We start from the raw sequence: 20,399 nt of genomic DNA, 5'->3' as shown, positions 1-20,399 counted from the left end.
GCACCTGAACTGAGATTCTGCGTCGACTACCGGGGCTTGAACGCTGTCACCCGGACCGACGCTCATCCCATCCCCCGAGCAGACGAACTGATCGACCGGCTGGGGGCCGCCCGCTACCTTAGTATCTTCGACCTAACGGCGGGCTACTGGCAGATCGGCCTCACACCCAGGGCTCAGGAGCGGTCAGCCTTCTCTACCCCCGATGGCCACTATCAATTCAAGGTCATGCCCTTTGGCATGAAGAATGCCCCCGCCACGTTCCAACGCCTTGTGAACCAGGTCTTGGCGGGGCTCGAAGAGTTCAGCGCTGCCTACCTGGACGATATCGCTGTATACAGCCGCCACTGGTCCGACCACCTCCGTCACCTCCAAGAGGTCCTACAAGCCCTCCAGCGGGCCGGCCTCACCATTAAGGCCGGCAAGTGCCAAATTGGCCAAGGGTCGGTGACCTACCTTGGACACCAAGTGGGAAGCGGGCTGGTGGCCCCACTACAACTTAAGATTGCTGCCATCCAGTCCTGGCAGCCCCCCGTCACCCAGACCGAGGTCCGAGCCTTCTTGGGGCTCACCGGCTACTACCGGCGGTTCGTGAAGGACTACGGCAGCATCGTGGGGCCCCTCACGGGTCTCACATCCAAGAACCAACCGAAGCGGGTCAACTGGACTCCTGATTGTCAAGCGGCCTTCGAGAAGCTGAAGGCCGCCCTGTGCACCGCCCCTGTGCTCCAGGCCCCCGATTACAGTCGGGAATTTGTGGTGCAGACCGACGCCTCCGACCACGGCATCGGAGCCGTCCTCTCTCAGTTGAACCCCGAAGGTCATGACCAGCCGGTGGCCTTCATCAGTCGACGTCTCCTGGCCCGAGAACAGCGTTGGAGCACCATCGAGAGGGAGGCATTTGCAGTAGTGTGGGCCCTCAAAAAGCTCCGACCCTATCTCTTCGGTACCCACTTCCGGGTACAAACCGACCATCGACCCCTGCAATGGCTGATGCAGATGCGGGGGGAGAACCCAAAACTCTTGCGCTGGTCCATTTCCCTGCAGGGAATGGACTTCACCGTGGAGCACCGACCAGGCCAAGACCACGCCAACGCGGATGGCCTGTCCCGCTTTTTCCGCCTCGACGAAGAGAGTCCCCAAGGAGATGGGTGACTCTCCCCGCCTTCAGCTGGGGGGGACGCATGTTGGACAGGCCTCACAGACGGCTTGCTCCCTCCCCGCACGACAGGGCCCGAGCTCCGGCCCACCTGGCATACCCCCGCGAAAAGCACCTGTACCCCGTCTCCCGACGGATCTTCTGCCCTCGGACCCCTCCTCATCACGGGGTCCAGCCCCACCGGCTTCCCCGGCCGGGTCAAGCCGCCATCTTGGGCCCTGCACCACGCGGCCGCGTGGCCTCACCTCAACCCTAACCCCGGGCCTGGCCGGCCCCGACATCCCGGCACCACCATCCACCCAGGAGGTGAACGGACCACTTGGCAGGTCAATGGGAGAACGAAGTGTCAAGGGCTCTCCCCCGCCAGGTGCCGATCGCCCCCAGCTCCCCCAGGCACTGGCTCCACCCCCTGCTGGGTGTCTGGACACCTTCATCCCGGACCCTCCGACCTCCAAGTGCGAGGGTCCGGACATCAAAGGGCACCAGCCCTATAACTGAGGCAGCTCCGGAGCAGGAAGGCAGTTGTATCCTGGAGTCGAGAGACACCGAGTGAACTCAACCTTGACGGTCTACTGGCGCTGCCGTAGCCCGCTCTTGTGAACCATCGTCCTGCCTGCTGGCGCTGCCGCGGCCTTCTGCAACCTTCATCCTCACCGGGACCTGCTGGCGCTGCCGCGGACCGAACATTGACCATCTTCCTGGGACCTGCTGGCGCTGCCGCGGCCCGTTGTAACGACCATCCTCACCGGGACCTGCTGGCGCTGCCGCGGACCGAACATTGACCATCTTCCTGGGACCTGCTGGCGCTGCCGCGGCCCGTTGTAACGACCATCCTCACCGGGACCTGCTGGCGCTGCCGCGGACCGTACATCTTCCGGGGACCTGCTGGCGCTGCCGCGGCCCGTTGTATCGACCATCCTCACCGGGACCTGCTGGCGCTGCCGCGGACCGTACCACCTAACCACCAAGCTCGAGGATTGTGAGCTCGTCATCATCTCATCCGAACTACCTGATTGGTAAATAGACTGTCCCGCTACCCCCTTCCCTACCTTGCGAGACTCTAATCGAGGGGACCCCTGAGTCCAGACCTCCTTGTACCATTCAACCGTACCTTAAATAAGTGCTTATAAAGAACACTGAACCTTATCCGTGTGTGATATCTGTCTGTGGGGGGGAAGTTACTTGTCTGTACGATCGCTGGAGACGGCTCTCCCCGGAGACCTCTCCTCCTGACCCCGGCCGACCCTCCCGGTCCGTCTACCTTTTCTAACACATAGTAAGGTATGTTACCCCACTAAGCTCAATATTCCCACACCTGTACATGCAGGATTGGCTTTAGCACTGACGGCCTCCGGTGCAACAGTCTTTTTTGGCGCCCCCCACCAATGACCTCCTCCTCGGATTCCCTCACTACCACCCTCCAAACATGCCTCTCGTCTCTCCATAGCCCCTCTCTCACATGCATTTCATTTGTTTTAAAGCACTGGCAAAGGCTGGCATTACTAATCAACTCAGCTATCCTCATAAAATACAGATCTGTTCTTTGCAGCAGGCATATTAACCCTCTGCATTACTTTGTGCTGAGTCAAAACTGCCAGTAGACAAAACTCTAGCTCTCTCGCTCTAGCAGGAACATTAATCTAAAGGTATCTTGACATTTTAATGCTGCCTGAAAACTGGAGGCACAAGGAACTCTGCAGCAGCTGCTTTTAAATTGTAAGTCATTTCTAAATTTAGTAATCCCCCCCCCCCCCACCAAGGACAGTGCCCCCTTCCAGGTCAACGCCCAGTGCAGCCGCACCGGTGTTATTGCCCTAAAGTCAACGGGACAGTGTGCAGACTCAAAAAAGCATATGTTGCATCGTCCCGATGAGCAGATTGAAAGCATACCTTTGGTCAACAGTCAGACAGGAGGGTCTTTCTGAAGTTTATATTTAAAAAAATTCATAGGCTAATTGTCATTTCACGGAAGGAATTTTTGGAAAATTGGCAAAAAAGGGTCATCGTCTAGCAATAACTTGGAGAAAACTGGTTCTAACAAGCTTTGTATTGAATTCTGTGAAAGCTGCTTTTTAGCTGTCAAATCACTCATTGCCTTGTTTAAAGATCCTTGTTAGTAGACTATAAACATTACCAAATCTACTAAGACATGTTTATGTTACTCTGTCAGGTTTGATCAGTATGCTCACAGTGCACAATTTATCACTCTATTTCTTGTGTTTAGGGATAGAGCAGAGGACGCCCCCGAAGGTGGCCTCAAGGGCCGGCGCCATAACCCACGTCGAGCCCCCGGACAAAACCGGTTCACGGCGCCTAGCGCGGCGACCACCACAGAGGCGCCGCCCCCCCCGGCCAATGTGGGCCCGAGCATCATACAAACCCCCCAATAGGGGAAGGGAAGGCACAAGGCGGGAAAGCGCTAGCAGAGGGATATAAGCGCTGCTCCCAGGTAAGCTCCTATCGGTCAGAGTGGGGGGAGCAGCAGCAGCGAGAATCTTTGACCTGAGGAAGATCATGCGGAGCCGGAACATCGGCGGGCTGCATCAGGAGAAGAGAAGCCTCGTAGAAGAGGAAGGGAAGACCGGGTGCCTACCCTGGTTCCCGACTACGCGGTGCTCCCAACACCGCCTGGAGGAATTGGCCCAACGGAATTAACTGAAGCGGCAGCAAAAGCTTCCCTAGCCCCCGCCCCTGTACATTTTCCCAGGCAAAGAGAGAAGCGTCCGGGTTCCTGCAGCGTGGAATCGTCACCGCAGAACCCGGCGACCGAGCGAAAAGCGGAGACAGCCCCAGCGCTGGGTGACTGGCGTGGGCTCGTCGTATGCAGTGAAGTGCAGCCTCGGACGAGAGTACCAGTGGGGGTACTGGACACTGATGCGCAGTATCAGGGCAGTCGGATTGTGCAAGACTTTCGTGCCTCGTGCTGATTGAAGAAACGCCCTGAGTAGATCCGGAACGGTGTTGGTGTCCTCTTCCGGCTTGTTTGTTTAGGCGCCTGCATCGACCGAAGTAGGACCAAGACCCAGCGGGCGTGACGAGAGCCGGCTTGGGTTGAGGCACCTCATTGCCTTTGTTACCCCCCCCCCCCCCCCCCCCATGAGGCTCCTCACCTTGAAGACCCAGGGCGGCGTGACGAGAGCCGGCTTGGTTTGAGGCACCGTACCACCTTTGTTCTCCCCCATGAGGCTCCTCACCTTGTATAGCGGCGCGGCTCGGGACCGCGTCGGAGCCAGGGGTGCGTGGGACGGGCCCTCTGCTGAATTGCCATTGAAGAGCATTTCACACAGAGAATAACACGTTCTCATTATCACGTGAGGAGCGAAGGAGAAGTGGCTGGCGCGCCCGCGCCGATGAGCACGGCGGCAATTAAAGGAGCCACACTACAAACGAAGCCTGCCACGAGGAGACACACAGGGAAGGGGCATCTCAGCCCCCAGTGTAGGACACCCGGACACAATCCTTGGCCTGTGACAACGTTGGTGCACTAGTCGACGGCAGCACCTCGCCAGGACATATATAAAATACCCACGTGGCCTCAGCAAGCGTGCCCGGGCACAATCCTTAGCTTGGCGACTACAACAGGAAAATAAAAAGGGGCACAAAAGATTTTTGTTGGTGCATATCGCAGTGGCAGCACCCCGCCTTAGGCCAATTGAGAGGAACCAGCACCAGCAAGCCACCGGGCCAACACAAGGGATGGCAAAGAAGGGGAGCAAAAGACACAGCAGGAGGATCTGAACGACCTACTGCGGAAGATCCGGGAAGCTTCAGAGGTTCACGGGAGCGACTGTCTGTGACCTCACATGTTGGAGGATGCTGGGGAAGGGCCAAGCCACCAGCACCAGGCGGTCTTCAACGCGCCTGCGGCCAAAAGACCAAGGAAGGCACCAGCCAAGCTCGCAGACTCAGCAGGCGGCTCCAAGGAAGGCTCCTAAGAAGAAGGCCCAGCCACCTGTAGCCAGCACGGCGGTGGGACCAGACAGGGGGACCACGGACACAATGGCGAATGGTGAGCATATCAATGCAGTTGTCCAAGAATGCCTGAAAAATATGGTGCCACTGTAATTACAAGGTTTAGGCCTACAGGCAGGGGCAGCAGGAGCACAAACAGAAGGGTGGCAGGGAAGCGCGCAGCGAATAGGGGTGATGGGAGCCCAAGCAGAGGAGGAGACCTCAGGGTTACCATGGCACCTGATAGACCCAGGCCAGGCGTGCCAGCGACGCTTAGGGGAACAGGTCACGATGGGGGTTAGGGGCGAAATAGGATCACCCACAGCGGCATGAGGGAACACAACCCCAGCAACCATCCCTCCCAATACTACGGGCCATATTATCAAGTCCAATATTGCCGCTTTAGCGGCCGTTTTCAGCCGAATAGTGGCGATTAAAATATCTCACTATTATCATAGACACGCTAACGCGTGTTTCCTTGAGTTGGCAGCCGTTTTTACTCCACTTTGCATGTCAGCGATTATTATCGCTAATGACATGCAAAGTGGGCGTTCCTCGCGATGTCTGCATAATAGACGATGCAAACACAACATCACACTATTTATAATGCGGCACCAGCGATAAGAAAAGCCACGCTAACTGTGGTTATTGACGGATTGTAGCGTCTGCTTTCAACTTTACTTAGCTATCTTCACAATGGGAGATGGACTGACAGCTGAAATCCACACTCCCCTATTAGCAAGCTTCTCTGACATTATCTCTAGATTTTCCTCGGTAATCCTGATTATTGCCATCTGTCCCTGTGTTTTACTTCGCCTAAGTGCTAAGCGTTGCTGATATGCCGCTAACATGGCGAAGTAAAACAGCAATAGACGGCGATATTTAAAAATGCGTTATGCGCGTTTAGCTATAATTATCGCTTGTCCTTGTTAATATGCCCCACAGCGGCACCCGAATTATATACACGGCCCTCACCCGGCCCAGCATCACTAACCACCAGGGCAACAGGGCTAGCCAGCCTCATACCACTGGCGGTCAAGGAAAGAATTTGGAGGAAGGAATTCATTGATACATTTTCCTTACTCGAGATACAGTTAGAGGGGCTTGACTTGACCACCTGTGATAAAAAGGATGAGGATACAAGGGGAAGGAGGAAAGACCGTAAGGAGAGGAATTTCGATAACTGGCTAGACGCATTCCGGATAATGGCGTGCGTAATAGTGGAGAAATTCCCACGCTGCGCAGCTCACCTATGGCTTTATGAATAATACATAATGTGCAGAGACAATTCCCGGGCGATGCTTGGCTGGAGAATGATAAAGGGTTCAGGCTAAAAATGCAAACACACCCGGAAATGGAGTGGAACGAGGAGGATGTTTCTGGTTTCATTCACAAAATGATGGTGGCTAGGGAGGCCAAGTCATGGGCAGAGAGAAACGAGCAGTCCTTTCGGGGGTCCTTTCACAAGGGGAGGGGTAGGCCTTTTCAAAAACCGAAACAATTCAACTCGTGAAAAGCCCCCCACACCAACAGGACACCGGCAATCTGCTGGAAATTTGAAACAAATAAATGTACATACGGGGCATCCTGCAAATTCCAGCATACCTGCTCCTCTTGCGGAGGAGGCCACCCGGAAGCGGGGTGCAAACGTAGGAAGGATCACAAAGGGGACAAGAAAGATAAAAAGAAGCAGTGAGTCAGGCACGGGTGACGCGGGGGGACAACAGGTTTCCAAAGTTACAGGCTAGCACTGTCCCCCATCAACACGCACCTGTTGCGCAAGCTAGCCAACAGTTACCACAACAAGATAGACGCTGAGAATCTAGTTCACGGTTTCGAAGAAGGTTTCCCCATCCCGTTCACAGGCCCCCTCCCACCGGGCAGCGACAGAAACCTAAAATTGGCGATGCAGCACCCAGGGGTAGTGACTGCAAAAATAGAGACGGAGAGAGTTTTGGGTAGAATAGAGGGCCCCCTCCCTGCTCACATGAGCAAGGATCTGGTGATCTCACCGCTAGGGGTAGTCCCCAAAAATAGAGCAAGGCCAATACCGGCTAATCCACCACCTGTCATTCCCAGATGGTACTTCAGTAAACGATGGGATCAGCAAAGAGGTCTGCTCAGTGAATTACGCAATGATAGACTATGCCATCGACCTAGTTGGGGCAATGGGCCGGGGGGCCTTCATGGCAAAGTCAGACATTGAGTCTGCCTTTCGCTTACTCCCAGTTCACCCCTCGAGCTTCCACCTGTTAGGTTTCCAATGGGAGGGTGACCTCTATTTCGACAAAGCAATGCCAATGGGATGCTCAGTATCATGTGCCTATTTTGAACTGTTTAGCACCTTTGATGAATAGGCACTCCATACTAGGCATCCCCCGGGTGGGAAGCTCCACTACTTGGACGATTTCCTTTTTACTGGCCCCGCTGGGTCAGCTGTGTGCAGCGACACCCTGGGTGCTTTTGTAGATTTGACCAGGTGACAAAAATCCCATTCCTGGGAATAGAGCTAGACTCGGTGACCGGGACGTCCAGGACCCCTCCAGAGAAGGTGGAGGATTTCAGGGAAGAAATTAGGATCCTCTGCAGGTGCAAGAAGGCTACACTGAGGGACCTCCAGAGACTCATAGGCAAGCTTATCTTTGCTGCCAGGCTAATCCCAGCAGGCAGGGCATTTGCCAGAAGTTTGACCCAATTGACAAATGGGCTCACCCATAAGCATCACCACGTCAGGCTCGGGCTGCAGTCAAGAAAGACCTATTGATGTGGGATACATTCCTGTCAGACTTCAATGGATTATTGATCTGGAGGGAAGGCTGGGTAACTAGCAAACAGATCGCGGTGTACACAGACGCATCCGGCAGCAGAGGTTTTGGGGCTATCCTGGGCAAAAAAAATGGTGTGCAGGTCAGTGGCCGGGCAGCTGGCACAGGGCAGGGATAACCAACAACATCACCTTTTTGAAGCTATTTCCCATCATAGTCGCACTCACAGTCTGGAAACAGCAACTGCGGAATATGAAGCTGACACTATGGTCCGATAACAAGGGGTAGTGCAGGTAATTAACAATGGAACAGCCAGGAGCCCAGATACACTATGATTAATGCGCAAATTGGTTACCTTGCAGCTGGAAGGCAACATAGTCCTGAGAGCACGCCACGTACTGGGGGTGGACAACGAAGTGGCAGACGCCCTCTCCAGGGCACGGATGGAGAAGTTCAGGGAGTTGGCACCTTGCGCAGAGCAGGACATGACCCCTTGCCCGGGCCAGCTGTGGGACCTGGCGGGGTAGTTTTATCTGAGCTGGTCAGCCAAGCTCTGACCCCGGAAGCTGCTAGGAGATACAAAATATACATCGGCACGGTAATGCGGGTTGGGGGCTTACAGTCTCCGGGTAATATGGGGGCAACACGCAGGGCAGTGGAGCAATTCATACACTGGGCATTTAACTCCCAGAAATCTAAGTCATGGACACAAGAACACTTGGCCGCCGTGGCATACTATGTCAAGCTAGAGACCGGAATGGAACCCGTGGCCATGCTCTACATCAAGGCGGCGATGAAAGGGTGGAAGCGCACAGAAGGCACAAGGAGGGACAACAGGTGCCCAATAGACTACACTAAGCTGGGCACGTTGTTGGGAACACTACAGGGCATCACGAAGGACGACTTTGAGCACCTCCTGTTTAGGGCAGCATTTTCCACCGCTTTCTTTGAGGCTTTCCGCATTAGCGAGTTAGTAGCACCGTCAAGGGCAGGTCCAGCAACACACTGCCTACAGGCAGGCATTGTCACACCAAAACCAAGGGGGTGGAGATCTTACTGAGGCGATCTAAGACAGATCAAACCGGCAGAGGGGCGGTAGTGAGGCTGCGGTGCATTGAGGACCAGAACTGCTGCGCGGTATGCTGCCTGCTCGCCTTCATGACATTGCGACCAGCCGGTGAGGGGCCCCTATTCAAACACAGAGACGGCACTCACCCCAGCAGATTCCAGTTCACCGCGATCATGCGCCTCTCACTCAGTAAAGCTGGGCTGCCACCGTCAGGTTTCGGGTCCCATTCATTCAGGATTGGGGCCGCCACGCTGGCCGCACAGCATGGGATGACCGAGGCCGCAATACAGGCTGTGGGAAGATGGTGGTCGCGGGCATACCGGAACTAAGTAAGGCCCCAGTTGCTGTAAACCACAGAGCCTGCCGGGGTGGGGGAGGAAGGGCGTTTTTCCCAACCAAGCAGCAGAGTGACATATTATCCTTACCCCGGCAGGACGGAGGCCACGCTTGGTGTGGGTGGTGGGCCACTCATTCATAACGCGGATGCAAGCCTGGTGGCGGCAGAAGGGGCACAAGCAGGAGGGACGGCCAGTGGACACCTGCATACGGTGGTTTGGCGAACCTGGAATGAAATGGGACCAGCTGCCGGTGGCCCTCGCAAAACTACAGGCGGAGGCAGCATGGCACCCGGATATTTTAATCGTGCATCTGGGAGGGAACAAATTGGCCAGGCGAGGGAAGAGAGATCTTCTGCAGGATATACAGAGAGATCTATCGGAAGCAGCCAAGGTTTTCGGGTGCACCGCCATCATCTAGTCAGAGGTGATCAGCAGAAGTGAATGGCACGGGGCTCATTCACAAAAGGCGGTTGAGAACTACCAGCAAAAGCTGAACCTCGCTTGTGAGCAAGTTTTGCAGAACCAACGGCTTTGAAACAGTTAGGCACGGGCTCATCCACACGGGTCGGCCTGGGTTCTATGCGAAAGATGGGGTGCACCTGTCTGAGGAGGGCATGGGAGAGTTTTGGAACAACCTGTGGGGCGCGATGTCTTTGGCAGGTGGTAGATGAAATACCCTAGGACGGAAAGAAGGGGGGAGGCGCAGGAAGACGTGAGCCTCCCTGGCGGCGTGGCAGAAACTATGGGGATAATGGTTGGTACGGAGGTACACTGGAGTGTGGTGTGCCGGAATAGGACCACTCACCTTGGGATGCCTTACGGCTGGGTGAGTTGGCCTAAGAGCGGTGTGTAGGACCACTCACTTTGGGATGCCTTACGGCTGGGTGAGTTGGCCTACCATAAGGGGGTGGCAAAAGGAGACGGCGCTCGCTGCCCAGCCCCAGCGGGATGGCAGGGTACAAAAAGAGACGGGCAAGGTAGCGAGTTGTGGCCTAACTCCAGGACAGAAGCTACACCCCCGACGCCAAACATAGCAACGACCCCGTGAGGGCCAAGAGACAATGCAAGCTGCAAATAACCTATACAACGAACTGTCAGGCTGACCTGCTATTGGGCAATGTACATATGTTTTATGCAAATGCAGTGTGTTATGAGATGCAAATAAGGCATGACGCATATATCACCAATAATGATTTATGGCATGGCACGCAAAGAAATGCAATATATATACGTGTATTCCTAATAAAACTGCGGCCAACAAATGACCACCACAAGATAAGAGTGTACGTTGGCTTATTTATGATAAGGAATACAATGTTGGAAATTGGGGAGTGGGCAAAGTGCGTGGGTTAGCTTTGCCTCACTGTTTGAAGTGTTAGCCCCACCTCTAATAGGTGAATTGTTAACCCTCCGCAGAGTGTGAGTCTAGTTACACCCCTGGTCTCTTTCACTAGGATTTGTGGTTCGGTGACCGGATAGGGGCAGCTCCAGACGGCACAGGAAAGCCCAGTAGGGCAGGGCAGGGCGCGGCAGGGGGAAAGCCAACAGACGACGGAAAAGGTATTATTTATGTATTTAATTATGCCTATTCCGTCATCTGTTGACCCCGCCCAAACCTCCCCGGAACCGACCCGCCCCGCATCACCGCGTTTACCTGTCCCAGCCGCCGCTAGATAGGGGTACCCCAGCTAATAACCAGTCTTCTCTGTAGCTCTTGGGCGAAGTTTAGAATGTGTGTCTCCACTTACGAAAACTGCTGCGTTCATCGTCTGGGCATCTGGGATCCAGTAAAACTCAGCCGATAACCAGCTCAAGATTTAAGAAAGTAGATGCCAGGATGAGTAGCTCTATCTGCACTTTGTAGCACTCTGGTAGCAGTTTGGAGGTACCTGCATCTGTCTCCCAGATGTCAGACGGTTGCTTCCCTATGCTGTCTGCCTCATCACACAGATTTTTGCTATATTTTAACTTCTGCCCAACCCCCAGGCTGTCAGACGGTCTAATGTTTTCGCTTTATCTTGTGTAGTCTGCTTTTCAAATAGTGTTGCCCTGTTTTCGTTTTGTTAGAATTTGATGTTGTTTTCTCTGCTTTCTCTTTCATGCCATAGTAACCGACGCCACATAAAATTAGTGCCTGAGGACATTGACACGGATCACACCGTGAGTCAGCGCGGGGTCTGACATCAAGATTTATCATCTAATCACCACGACGATTACATTTCTTCAAGACGCCTCCATGAAGGACAAACTAATGTGTTTTCCGGAAAGCTTCCATTCTATGAAAGCAAACAAAGTACAAATGCAGACAAGATAGCTCAGTGGGTTCATTCTTAGGTATCATAAACCTCTCGTTCACAGGTTCACCTTCCTGTATGGACGACTTGCCCGTTCATCCTTCCAATCTCATTAAAATAACTAACACTGAGTTGGATAGAAGTATTTTTTTTTGTATTTAAATGGTTTCACGAAAACACAGCTGCAGTAACAGGGATACAATAAATTGCAAGGTTGTTTTACGTATCCTTCTGTCACACGGTCGGTTATGGTGCAAAGAACCTTCACATTTCTGTGTAGCCTTTTCGATGTTTTGGTGGCCTGCGCCACCAGGCTAGTATTAACTGACAAAATGGATGTTCCAGTGAGCCCACAATTCCTGTGAGCTTGTAGGGCTGCAATGGGAAAAAATTGTGGCATAACGGCCAGAGTTGCCGACTTTGGAGCTGCGGAACCGGGTTTGAGTCTGGGCATCGATTCGATATCCTGTGATTCTGGGCACAAAACTAAATCTCCCTGTGCCTATCAAAAATGAATGTGTCCTTGTGTAATGTATCTGGTGCTGATGCTAAGCGTTCCAATACCTTTGGTCGAGTTCATGCTATCTTAAAAAATATGCAAAGAAAAAATAGGAAGACAGGTCAGAGGTTATCAACCATGCAGTAAACGCCAGTAGCGGCCAGTGCAGGGAGTGCTGTGGGGCGGTGGGGTGGGCCGGGGGAGAGTTAGGGTGGGGGGTAGTAAACTCTGGCTCACGGCCGACCGGAGTAATGTAAAGAAAAAACTAAATAAAACGAATTTCATTGCGCGCGCTGAAACGCCAAATGCGTTTCAGCGCGAGCAATGAAATTCGTTTTTTTTTTCTTCTTTACATTACTCACGTCGTCCGTGAGCCGGAGTTTAATACCCCCCACCCTGTCCCTCCCCTGCCCCGCCCCGCCTCACCGCCCCACGGCACTCCCTGCACGGGCCGCTACTGGTAAACGCCCATGTTTCACTGGTAGTTTCAGAAAACTTGGGGCGTGATTCACAAAGGGCCTTGCACTGGTGGCGGAGGCCCCACAGTTGTCGGGGAATCTCCACTCTCAGGGCGAAATTTCCTCAATGAGAATTCTTATTGCCAAGATTCCACCCGGAGTGCGGGTACTCTCCCGCGACTGCGGGGCCTCTGCCATGAGTGCAGAAGCCCTTTGTGAATCAGGTCATTGCAAATCACTCCATTCTCGGTCACTTCGGGGATAATGGTATACAATTCTAGAGGGAAACGTGCTATGCCATGTCACTCCATGGTATGTCAGAGGAATGTCTGTCAGTGCCAGGGTCTGTTGAAGCTAGGGCGGTCTGATTTATAAAGGGCGGAACAGGCCGTTTATTCCACCAGGGATTTTTTTGGTGGGCTGTGGCCGTTTGAAGCCGGTTTTGAAAGTCCAGGGCCACCCAGGGTGCCTTGGCCACTTTTGCGCCAAATTTGCTGGCATTTCCAAAGCGCAGGGATGCGCTGTATTTACAACAATACGGCACCCCTGTGTTTTCCCTAGTGCTGGCGCTAAAATTAGCTGCATAGAGTCAACGCAGGCACCCTTGCACCATAGTGCAAGGGTGCTTGCATTGCATGGAATTGTTTTTTATTTGCAGGAAGATGTCCCTTCCTGCACATAAACAATCAATAATGGCGATTTGCATTCTGCAGCACACAAAGAAGTAGCAAATCGTCATTATTTAATGATTGTTAATGTGCAGGAAGGCACAGCTTCCTGCACATAAACAATCATTAATGCTGTTCTGCTCTTTCTGCACCACACATAGAAAAAGCAAAAATAAGGATAAAGAAAAGTATTTCTTCTTGTTGTGCCATTCTAATGATTGCTATTGCATGGTGGTAGTTTTGGGCGCTACCTCAGATTTACAAAGCCTTGGAAATCTGAGGCAGCTTCAAAATGCAATGGGTGTTGCTGTGGAACACCCACAGCAACACCCACTGCAGGTCCCTTTCACGCAAAGTGATGCGTGTAAAGTGGCCATATTTATAAGGCACTGAAAGTGGCCTAGAGCCGCTTTGTAAATATGGAGATGGGCATATCGCCACCAGACCGTCGCTAAAAGTGATGTTCTGGTGGCGCTATCCCCTTGTAGATATACTTTAAAATATAGCATTATCATCGCCAGCCAGCTCACCAGCTGACACCAATGGAACATTCACACAGATGCAGACTTTAGAATCCAGCAGCACACATGGCCCTGGATCAGCTTAAAGGCACACCCCATTGCCTTTCCTTAACTGTATAAAACAAATGACAACATGAAGAACACAGAACAACAGAACCAGTGTGAAATGACATTGGTCTGATTCAGAGTTCGGCAGGTGAGATACTCTGTCTAATGCGACTAATAACTCGTTCCCCTTATTCCAAGCAGTAGCAAATCCAGGGTGTCATCGGCCCTAGTGCACCGAGGAGAATGGGCTCTAAGGCTGCTTTTGAATTATAAATTAATAACCAGGGTTCAGTGGGCCCTTGAATCCCCTGGGCCTCGGTGCCGCTGAACCTGTTGCATCAATGGAAGCTACGCCCCTATGCAATAGGATATGATGCTCTTGTAATAAGGTGGATAGGGGTTTCACATTAGTAACAGGGTAACTTGCCTCCAAGCTGTAAATCAGACCCAATTTGCCTAAAGAATGGGACAGTTCTACACAAGAATGATAACCAGGGCCGGACTGGGAACCACAACCGGCCCTGGCAAAGTGCTGCCGCCGAGCTCTGTGCCAGGGCCAGTTTTCGGCCGATTTTGTTACAGGGCCGATTTTGCAGCTATGCTGCAAGAACGGCCCAGTAACAAAAACGGCCCCCAGGGGCCCAAAACCGGCCCCCACCTGTGCAGCGCACCGGGGGATTGCCCGGTGCCCGCTACGGCCAGTCCGGCCCTGATGATAACATTGTCTTACGGGCCTCGCTGTTAACCCCACTTCTAATTTTCTGAAAAGTCAGGTGCTCTTCTCAACCTTCCACATTCAGCTGTCCTTGCAAGAGTGGTTTCCACAACCACCCATCCACTGCTACCATCACCACATCCCCTTTTGAACCATTCTCTCGATATCACTGCATCCCTTTGACCACACCACAACTTCTCATTACTCCTCAGCATCACTGAATTACACTTTTCACTTTTCTGATCCACCTCACCATAAGCACGACCACCTGATGGGAAACATCCATTACAACACAGTCATTACATGGCACTGCTTTTACAATGCAGCTGTTCCAACGCAACTGCCTTTACATCGCATGCCATTACAACACATGTCACTACAACGCATGCCATTACAATACATACCATTACAGCGCATGCCATTACAAAGCATTATAATGTAAGTAATAGAGATTTTTTAGTTTTAGGATGGGTATGGGTTTTGGGGTAGATGGCAATAGTAATTTTTACTTCTACACTATCCAACGCGTTCCCTACTGTTGCACTTACTAGAGTGGGAATAGTAATTTTTACTCCTACACTATCCAACACTTATCCTACTGTTGCACTCACTGGAGTGGGAATAGTAATTTTTACCACAACACTTACCCTACTGTTGCCCTAAAAGTATTATGTGTTGTAATGGTATGGGTTGTAATGGAATGCGTTGTAATGGTAGTTTTAAAAAATGCATTGTAATGGCATGCGTTGTAAAATCATTCGATGTAATGGTAGTTGCGATGTAAAAACCGTGTTGTAAAAGCACGCGTTGTAATTGTTTGCGTTGTAACGTCATATATTCCCACATGATGCACTGCAGTCACCCTCCTTTGTCCATCCTCCATGACCACACAGCTTCCCATAAATTCCATAACATCTCCCTGTCCAAGGGTCTCTAACTCTCAGTCCAATGTCCATGCCTCCATGTCCTAGGCCGTGTTCCACTTCCAGTGTGCAGCTCTCAGTCCAGTGGCCCTGTCTCCCTCGCCCAGTACCCGTGCCTGTCTGCCTCAGAATCTGTGACTCCCTACTTCAGGTCCCTAGTCTGCCTTCTTCAATACTAGTCCGTGTCAGATCAAATGCTCATGTCTCGCATTTCTGTTGTCGTGGATCTTAGTCTCTGTATCTCTTTCTTCTTGTCCATGTTAGTATTATGCTCTCACAGTGCATGTATTTCCTTTTCCTTCCTCTCTGTGTCCATGTTTCAGTCATTGACTGTCTGCATCTTCCTTTCATAGTCGTTAGATCCAAGTCTCCATGCATTAGTGTTTGTGTCCATGTCTCCTCACTCAAGTGTCTGATTTGCGTCTGCATTTCCCGCCAGTGTCCCTCAGTTCCATTGTAACTTCTTGTGCGGATTCTTACCTCCCTATACCAGTGTCATGTATCTGCTTAGGCAGTTTAAAAGTATGCTGTTATTTGTTTAAAGCATCCAACAACGTCCCAACAGGAAATATTCTTTCAGACAATTATGTAGAGCCTATACAATAAATGCAGCAAAGGAAGAAACAAGGAGACATCACTGGTTATTTGAAGTTATAAGGAAATAGTCTTTATTTGAAAAAGATAGGATATATAAAACAGTATCAGCACTATTTACATTAAATGGGGGTGTAACCCAAAGAATCTTGTGCACAGTAGTGCTTGAGTGAATAAGTGAACAAGGCAAGTGACAAGTGAGGTAAAGGAAACAGCTAACATGGCGCAAGGAAGATATACAATCACTTAAATGGTTGCAATACTAAAGGAGTTCCGATGAAATTGGAATCGAAAATTAAAGTCATCAACACGTTAAAAAACTAAAAGTGCGCCAAAGGTTGCGCTGGGAGCTCGACAGAGTTTCGACCTGTGATCAATTCAGCTCATCTTCAGGACCGGGTTACAAGGAAAATGATAGGTGCTGTGTCTGGTGCAACCAAGGGTACTACCGGGGGTGCACACAAGGTATCGTATGCTGGAAATCCAGGTGGATGGATAAAGAGGACAGTAATACCGAACTGGTGTGCCAGGGATAACCAATTGCAGAAATGGGGACCCGGCTAGTAGGTACTGGTGTCAGGTATTCTTACGGCGGTGGAACAAGGTGGGAGGAAAACAGCATGTGCAAGCTGAGGCCAGCGATAACATGAGGACGTCCTGGCGGGGGACTTTGGAAAATGAAGGCAGCATCCAGACTGGGTTCGGAGGTGCAAGTGGAGTTGAAAGCGACCTTTGGATTATGACATCGGTGAAGACCTAGACCAGATACATAACCAGCGTAAAGTGGGAGGCATCCTCAATTAATTTCCCAAGAAGCACAAACCTAGTTCTTTGTATGCGATAATAGCAGACACGGTGGGAGGAACAGAGACAGCGATCTCCACAAAAATATGTTTTCCACCAGTTTGAAATTGTGAATGATTGGTGTACCCCCAAATGCTGCACCATGTGAAACAATTGGGACAGGTCTAGCTTTGTAGATTGTCGCTGCCGCATTCACGACATAGACACTAACTTGGAGGCAAATTTAAACAAAGAGGTGGTAGCTGCTTCAAATTGCATTGATCTAACTGCCCTCAAATGCTTCCACGTGGACCTCTTGTGAAACGGGACCCCCAATGTAGGAGAGTAGGATCTGCTTCACATGTTTACCCCCACTTTTTGCTGGTGTTTCACTGTTTTTCGACTTTAGTCTGGCTGGGACCCTGCTATTAGGGGCCCCAGCCTGGCTGCTTCCTCTCTAAAATGATTCCATATACTTTAGGTACATTACAGATTGGATCTGAGGTGCCCTTGTAAGCCCCTAGTATATGGTATACTATGTACCCAGGGTATGGGTACCCCAGAGGCATTCCAGGGGCTGAAGCATGTATTATGCCACCCCTGGAAAGCCACCCAAAATGACACCACAGGTCTGCTACTGCAGCCTGGGTAAGGTGGTGCATGCACCCCTTACTGTGATATAGGTTACCTATATCACTATATATATACACACATATAAACCTATAAGTCACTCCTATGGCAGGCCTTATCAATCCTGAAGGCAGAGTGCTTGGTTCTTATGTGAGAGGGTGCCCCTGCATGAGCAGAGCCCCTCTGCAGCATTCGGAGACCCTTCTCTGATGCTGTTTGTAGTGCAGCCTGACCATATAGTCTTAAGTGCATTATAACCAAACGGTAAATGCTAACTTTGGACTGGCTGCACGGAAACATGTCGTGTTGGGTGTCAAACACCTTGGAATCATACCCCCACTCCAGTAACTGGTGTGGGAGTATGATCCCACCCTTCTAGAGGGAAAGACATGACAACACTGGTATAGCCGGTAGAAACTTAATAGAGCCCTGGCATCACAAAATGGACGCTGCAGCCACAGACACGAGTCTGGCCTCATGCTGCTGACCGAAACTCCGGCAGGGGAGGCCTGGACAATAGGTTTCCTGTCACAGGGAGGTGTAACCACCTCCCAGACAGGCGTATGTGTATTGGGGCTGGGTGGGAGCACTCTCTGAGTGCTTTGAAGTCCTGCACTGGGGACACATTTGGTGTCCCTGTGCATAGTCCAGCTCAAACCGGTTCAGGGGCTTCCAGCCCCTGCTCTGGCATGAAACTGGACAAAGGAAATGGGTGTAGCCACCCCTCTTTCCAAACCCTCCCATAGGTGGGTCCCCGGAGTATGTCCAACCCCCTACCTTAGTATAAGTATGGGACCCCTGTCCTTAGTACTTTAGATTACCCTGGACGAAACTCTGACGCTGAATCCTGGACCTTCAAGACCAGAGGACTGAAGAAATCTTCCTTGGGGTCCAGGAGGGACTCCCCTGCTTGGCAGGCACCAATGAAGCAATTTGCCGGTCTGCATCATCGAAGCTCCCGCCGGACTCCGAAGTATTGCGGCCCAGAGAGAGGATTTCCAGACATCTCAGAGGCCGATCCGAGTCCCCAGCAAAGCTGAGACCCACAGCCCTCGTGAGCAGTGTGGAACCAGAACTCCTGGTTACCGTGCATTTCTGCAAGTGCATTGACTTCTTGACGTCTCTTGAAGTCATGCTTGGGCTGACTTGTAGCCCCCACTACGAGCACTGAATCCATTGAAGATTGTCAGCCGAGTGACCCGTGGGCCGCCATTTTGTGTTTTGTCTTGAGGTCCCTTCGCGATCCCTGGTCCGTTGACTGGTGGGTCCCTGAGGGGGTAACTTTGCATTTCCTAGGGCTTCCTCGTTGCTCCAGACGTGCCCTGATGCCCATCCAAGTGGTGAGTCCCACAGACCTTACTGGTCTGCACCGAAGCATCTTTCTCATTTCTGCGTGGGTTGCTGTTGCCAAGGCTTGTTGTGTCCAATCTGGGCACCGATGCTGCAGCACTCAACATCCTTTGTGGGACAGCTAGAATCCAGCTCCTGGTTGTCCTCGACGCCTCCTGGTCCTCGTGGCTGGAGAGTCAAGCTTCACCTCCTTCACCTGAAATCACCCGGCATCCGTGGGCATCTGCTCATCGCCTTCCTGGTCACTAGCAAGTGACCCAGACTCTGTCCCCTCTGCTTTCAGGTTCTTCTCATCTTCGATCCAGGCTTGGATCTCTTCGGACACTTCGCATCTTCACGGCAGCAGCACTTCTTCACCAGCTCCCATTGAAATCGACGAAGCGACCCGACAGCAAAAGACACCTATGCACTGGACTTCCGTGGGTGAGGTAACACGAGTACTCCGGTGCTCCCATGGGTCCTAGCCCAAGAACTTCCTAAGTCAAAAAGGGTTTGGTCCTGACTCATTTCTAAGTGTCCCTAATCTTTAAAAATCTAACCGCGACTTTCCCCATAGAAGCTAATGGGAGCTCGCGGCTGTGTTCACACACTGCACACGGCCCCCGTGGGTCCCCTGTGTCACTACCTTGGGTGGTTCCTTGGGGTCCCAGCGATTCTACAGACTCTAGGCCTTGTGTCTAGTTAAGTCGTGGTTCTTATACCACTATTTTAGTATATGGTTTGGCTCGCCCCTAGGGCCTGACGTGTATTTGTGCTATTTTACCGTGGTTATTGAAGTGTAACTTATGTGTTTTGACCTCTAGTCTCATAAAGAGACTAGAAGGGTGTGTTTAGTAATTAATACATATATTATATATATATACCTGGTGTGGATATCTTTCATTTAGTGACTCAAGAGATTATAGACTGGTAAAACAAGCTGCTTTACATTCCTTCAAGATTTAGCCTGAAGGCTGCCCTCCATAGCTACCACTAGGATAGCTTTCAATAAAGGTTGTCTTTAACCTATAACCAATAAGGGGTTAATTTGGACTGATGCAAGGTGCCCACTAGAACTAGCGGACAGCATATATCAGGCCAACTTCTCACACCCAAGTATGTAAAAATAGGATATGCCCAAGAATTGTGCCATCAATGTGAAAAGGGGGAATCCTGCTCTGTGGCGAGCCAGAGACCATAGTGTAAGATTTATATGTATTTGTGCGGAGTCCCAATTCAGACATGAAAGAAACAATGGTATCTAGCAGTTTCTGAAGGCCCCGACTTGTCCTGGCCATAAGTACATGGACTACACCTAAGGTCATGGACTACACCTAAGGTCATGGACTACACCTCACCAGCGTTACCAAGATATGGATAAACTAAATCACTCTGCTTCAACAGCAGCTCTCTTCTCAAAAAATGCGTTCTTGTCTCACACATCACTAACTGATGCAATGGAGTTAGCATTTATACCTCTACCATTGCCCCTTTTAAAACTAATTCTGTAGCGGTCACATGCCCACCATACGATATTGGATCTCTCTTAGAGGACCCTGACAATCTCATCAACGTATTTGAACCCACCACCTTTCACAATCTACTGGAGTCTTCTTATGGAAAAAAACACTTTTCTCTGGTAATACCAGAATAGACTT

At 51.4% G+C, this 20,399-nt stretch overlaps 2 long non-coding RNA genes across 2 annotated transcripts in view; one reads left to right on the top strand and one right to left on the bottom strand.

The window, feature by feature from the left end:
* The window catches only part of LOC146798053 (uncharacterized), a 47,987-nt gene extending 43,582 nt beyond the window's left edge, over nt 1-4,405 (bottom strand). Inside the window, exon 1 of the long non-coding RNA XR_014968595.1 lies at nt 4,267-4,405. This is a non-coding gene — a long non-coding RNA (uncharacterized LOC146798053). The remainder of the gene's footprint in view (nt 1-4,266) is intronic.
* LOC146798052 (uncharacterized) lies at nt 3,503-11,704 on the top strand. The gene is made up of 2 exons (XR_014968594.1): nt 3,503-5,165; nt 11,388-11,704. It is a non-coding gene; the product is annotated as an uncharacterized LOC146798052 (long non-coding RNA).
* Nucleotides 11,705-20,399: the final 8,695 nt, after the last annotated feature.

This window comes from Triturus cristatus, chromosome 9 (assembly GCF_964204655.1).
Source record: "Triturus cristatus chromosome 9, aTriCri1.1, whole genome shotgun sequence".
Classification (NCBI taxonomy): Eukaryota; Metazoa; Chordata; class Amphibia; order Caudata; family Salamandridae; genus Triturus; species Triturus cristatus.
Note: the sequence above shows the minus strand (reverse complement) of the source record. Positions and strands in the feature narration are given on the sequence as shown.